The following is a 5,962-nucleotide window of genomic DNA, read 5'->3' as shown; positions in this document are numbered from 1 at the left end:
CTGCACTATTCATAACCCGAACGATCAAATCGGCTCTTGGGTTTACATTTTATTTGTAGACTTCGCCTTTAACCAACCCCGCAGGCAAAAATCAAAATAGATAAGGTCCGAGGACTTCGAAGGCCAAGAAAAGTGCCCATATCTAATGATACACCTTCTGGGAAATGTTAGGTTTGGATAACGTGTCACCTGACGACTAGAATGTGCAGGAGCCCCGTCATGCTGGAGGAACATACACATTCTTGTAGCCAAATGAACCTGCATCTCGGTTCTTACAATAGTGCAACAGGTGCGCACTGGTTAGATGTAACTGAAGAGAGACTCCAACTCGGCTTGAGGTTAAGGGCGAATCCCAAGCGCATGGCCACGAACCATTGGGAGCGGAAACTTAATGTCATCGGAACCTTGTTGAAGGAGCATGACATGCGATTGTTAGACCGACTGCAGAAAGTTCACTTTATAAATACATACATACTTGGCAAAATACACTCCTGGAAATTGAAATAAGAACACCGTGACTTCATTGTCCCAGGAAGGGGAAACTTTATTGACACATTCCTGGGGTCAGATACATCACATGATCACACTGACAGAACCACAGGCACATAGACACAGGCAACAGAGCATGCACAATGTCGGCACTAGTACAGTGTATATCCACCTTTCGCAGCAATGCAGGCTGCTATTCTCCCATGGAGACGATCGTAGAGATGCTGGATGTAGTCCTGTGGAAAGGCTTGCCATGCCATTTCCACCTGGCGCCTCAGTTGGACCAGCGTTCGTGCTGGACGTGCAGACCGCGTGAGACGACGCTTCATCCAGTCCCAAACATGCTCAATGGGGGACAGATCCGGAGATCTTGCTGGCCAGGGTAGTTGACTTACACCTTCTAGAGCACGTTGGGTGGCACGGGATACATGCGGACGTGCATTGTCCTGTTGGAACAGCAAGTTCCCTTGCCGGTCTAGGAATGGTAGAACGATGGGTTCGATGACGGTTTGGATGTACCGTGCACTATTCAGTGTCCCCTCGACGATCACCAGTGGTGTACGGCCAGTGTAGGAGATCGCTCCACACACCATGATGCCGGGTGTTGGCCCTGTGTGCCTCGGTCGTATGCAGTCCTGATTGTGGCGCTCACCTGCACGGCGCCAAACACGCATACGACCATCATTGGCATCAAGGCAGAAGCGACTCTCATCGCTGAAGACGACACGTCTCCATTCGTCCCTCCATTCACGCCTGTCGCGACACCACTGGAGGCGGGCTGCACGATGTTGGGGCGTGAGCGGAAGACGGCCTAACGGTGTGCGGGACCGTAGCCCAGCTTCATGGAGACGGTTGCGAATGGTCCTCGCCGATACCCCAGGAGCAACAGTGTCCCTAATTTGCTGGGAAGTGGCGGTGCGGTCCCCTACGGCACTGCGTAGGATCCTACGGTCTTGGCGTGCATCCGTGCGTCGCTGCGGTCCGGTCCCAGGTCGACGGGCACGTGCACCTTCCGCCGACCACTGGCGACAACATCGATGTACTGTGGAGACCTCACGCCCCACGTGTTGAGCAATTCGGCGGTACGTCCACCCGGCCTCCCGCATGCCCACTATACGCCCTCGCTCAAAGTCCGTCAACTACACATACGGTTCACGTCCACGCTGTCGCGGCATGCTACCAGTGTTAAAGACTGCGATGGAGCTCCGTATGCCACGGCAAACTGGCTGACACTGACGGCGGCGGTGCACAAATGCTGCGCAGCTAGCGCCATTCGACGGCCAACACCGCGGTTCCTGGTGTGTCCGCTGTGCCGTGCGTGTGATCATTGCTTGTACAGCCCTCTCGCAGTGTCCGGAGCAAGTATGGTGGGTCTGACACACCGGTGTCAATGTGTTCTTTTTTCCATTTCCAGGAGTGTATCTCATGTCGCAGCAGTCTTACCGATACTGCAGGTCACTGCACATAAAATATTAGCTGTAGCCTCTTGGTATGTGTGGAAACAAAATATCTTCAAAGTATCCCTCCACACGGCGACTTTGCAAAGGCAAAATGGAGGACTTGGAATTAAAGACGTGCTTTTAAACTAATACATGCCACTAAGACAGGCATCACGAAACTTCTGTTCCTCTCGTTAGATCCTGGGGATAGGAACGCTCCTGTTAATGTAGCATGCCAGCCTAGATTACGTCCGAAAGCACTATGGCGATTGGAGCTGTATAAGACTTCCACCAGCACAAACCAACACTAGAACCGTCTATGATTATATTACCACACATCGCCTTCACGATCCAATTCCGGTAAATTAACCTAAAAAAAATGGAGGAACGTCTGGAAGAATGTCAACAATAAAATTCTACCGACTAGAGTCAGTGCCGTATGGTGCGACGTTGTATACGAAACCATACCCTCAGCGGAAGGATTATGGAAAATCATATTGAGACCATCTCCATACTGCGAAAACGTCGGCTTGTAGAAACTGTAGCGCACATCTTCTTATGTGACAATAAAATCAGAATTTGGAACAGGACTAGAAAGAAATTAGCACTATCAACAGAACCGCAGATAGTCATATACCGATAACTGAAGCTTTACAACCCGACTGGAAATGTTACCCGTCCGCAAAGAATAACAGTTATTCATGGCTTCTGGGACAATTTGTGTTTTACGTCGTAACTAACAAAACTTAGAAGAGTACATGTTTTATATTGCAGACGAACATTTTACGCTGAAGAAGAATAACAAATATAAGACATGGTTTCAAATTTTTTTATTTATTGCATTATGTGGGCTACGAAGAGGTGCACAGTTTTTTTGATTAGAGGCAGAATACTATTCTTTCACTTCTTTTAATTCCTGGAATATTCTTTTACGTTGGTTCTAAAATCAGAAATGTTCTAATTTGGCAAAACCCCTCCGGCTCCGAAATTTTTTTTCATTTGTGGAAAAATATATGGTTTCCTTACAGAACTCATATGCATCCAGTGCAAAATAACTTAAATTGTGAATATATTTCTGAATGAATGTTTGTTATGTATTTTTCCGTCACCCTTTTCACTGTTATAAGTTATATTCTACAAGGAACGCACGCCATTCGAGGCGTCAATCTGTAATTTATTTTACCTTTATTACTACTTCAATTTTTTTCCACAATTTAAAGGTATATATGGGTGCAAACATGGAATACAAGGGAATAATGCAGCTGCTCAGTGACAGGTATTGGGGAGGCATTGAGGCCAGGCCTCGGATCTTCGATCCCTGCCCTCTTTGCCTCCGCCTACCTGGTACTGAAAGTCTTTTCAAACTTTTTTCAAAAAATAATAGTGCAGTGATCAGCATGTCTGTCTAGTAAGCAGGAGGTCCAGGTTCGAAGCCCAGTCGGTCTCAAATGTTCATCTGCCGTCTTAGCTGTATTTCAATGCGCTGTGACAGTGTGGACGTCGGTCCTTCGATATTTAAGATGCAATTGTTTCTTGAGGCATTAGAGGTGATTTGCGAACATTTGTCTTGCCATCAGTGTAACGGGTCTTCAACGGCATCCAACTCTTAGTCATTGCTTTGTGCCGGCGCTAACCCATGTCATATATATATATATATATATATATATATATATATATATATATATATATATATATATATGCGAATCAGATTGAAGTTCATATTTAGTCAAATAACGAATGGTCAGTATACAAATATGCCGGCCGGGGTGGCCGAGCTGTTCTAGGCGCTACAGTCTGGAACCGCGCGACCGCTACGGTCGCAGGTTCGAATCCTGTCTCGGGCATGGATGTGTCTGATGTCATTAGGTTAGTTTGGTTTAAGTAGTTCTAAGTTCTAGTGGACTGATGACCTCAGAAGTTAAGTCCCATAGTGCTCTGAGCCATTTGAACCATTTATGAAGTATACAAGTATTTAGGAACAGTAGAAGCACGATTGCAGCGAACTGATCCCTTAACCAAGTGCACCACGAGTACCTCTGTAACTAGTCATTCCAGTTGCATAGTTGAGGGTAATATTTGTTAAGCAAAACATTGCAGAACTAATCGAATACCCGCACGATGATCTCTGTAGTCATACTGTATCATTAGCAGGCCGCAAATGGAGTACTATGTTCGTTAAATCGGATTACTCAAGCTGAGGCCAAATAAAGAGAAGCGACGACGCCACAACACTATCTTTACTTAAGGAGGTAGTCAGCGCTAAATTATGTGTGCCACCATTAACGTTACTGTAAGCAGTTTGACAGCATAACACCACCACAACTACTGACAACCTGAGCCATATCATCACGCAGTTGTAATTCACAGTGATTACAAGTTTCTGATGTTTGTCAAGAATAGCGGAAAGCACCTCTGAAGTTCCATTTGCATTACGTCTAGGACGGAGAGAATCCTAAATAACAGTAACAGGTCACCTAGCGAGGAGAAGAGTCCACGTATTGTCTCAAGTTCTGGCAGTTTCATATTAATGCAGTTCCCGATAGTTTCACACCAACGGGTTCTTTTGGCTACCGGAATACTCATATGGGAATTAAAAAAATTGTAATTGCTAGAACGCTCAACTAACTAAATAACACCTCATTCTGGATTGAATACGACTCGGAAAGCGACGTTAATTTTACGTTTCCATCCATCTCCTGACGTCTTACTGAATGAAGTCTGAAGTGCACGCACAGTTGAGTTGCCTACCGCATGGATTCTGTGAAGTGATATGGCAGATGTCAGTCATTGGTGAATACAGACATTTGCAAATATCCCCACTGCTTTATGAGAAATCGTCTTTGTTGCATTTTTTCCATACCGTAATTAGCACAATAATATAAGACTTGTTCTGCTGAAGAACTTGATGCCCACAAGTACTTAAATAAGAATCTCTCATCGAGAGTAATGCATGAAAGGAGACAGGCTGTTGGACAAAAGAATGGACAGCTCCCTGCTTCTTGCGATTCCGATAGCACCTACGATAAGAATCTTGTGTCATATTATGCTTCACAAACATAAACTCTTTGCTTTTTTACTTCACACTAAAATAAAAGTTATGATATGAGAAGAGGAAATGACTGATATGCTTCTCAGGAACTTTAGTTTTTCATGTTTTTTTTCTCACTTCATACTAAAACAAGGGCGTTAATATGAGAAGAGGAAATGAAATATACGCTTCCAAGACATAATATTTCCTTGTGTGCCACTACTGCATACATGAAAGCCCTGCAGTTAATTTTTGTATTTTGGATAAATTTTGATATCACCTCACATTCCTTTGTGAGAATGTTCCTATTTTCTTGGGATTCAAATAGAGTGGACATTTCATCACTGGTTAATATTCTGATGACTAATGACATGATACCCGTTGCAATTGCTGCATGGCACCTGTGAGTAGAGTCTCACGTTGTTTACTATAAGAACACGCAGGCAGTGATATCCGCTCACTGCAGTCAGAGCCAAGGTGATTTCTTTCTGTTTATGGCAAAGCGTCTGCTGCAGTGTCCACGCTCAACAAACATAAACAAATCGCGGCGGCATTGGGCACTGCTAATAGCTGCACTTGTCGCGAGCCTCGACAACAAGAGCGCACTGTCTCTGCTAACGATACTAAGGAGTTAATGCATCTTACTTAACGTAACATAATATGCAGGACGTGGGTTGGGTAATAATTCTGTTTGTAACTTCCCATCGGAATAAAAAACTTCACAGTCATATTTGATTCAGATTGTGCGTGAACGCGAAAACACACACACACACACACACACACACACACACACACACAGTCATTGATTCCAGTGAGGGTGACCACTACTGTGTGTTGAACAACACATGCACCAGTCAATTCCTCAGTTGGCGTCGAGTGGATGAGAGTTTTCAATTACCTTGCATTGCAAGCATTGTAAGGAGGAGACTGAAAGTAAATGGACTTGTATCTAAAGAGCTACGACAAAGCAAAGCTTGACCGACTATCAGCTAATTGTCCACATTGG

Source organism: Schistocerca nitens, chromosome 7 (genome assembly GCF_023898315.1).
Source record: "Schistocerca nitens isolate TAMUIC-IGC-003100 chromosome 7, iqSchNite1.1, whole genome shotgun sequence".
In the NCBI taxonomy this organism is placed as follows: Eukaryota; Metazoa; Arthropoda; class Insecta; order Orthoptera; family Acrididae; genus Schistocerca; species Schistocerca nitens.
This window is presented reverse-complemented; position numbering follows the sequence as displayed.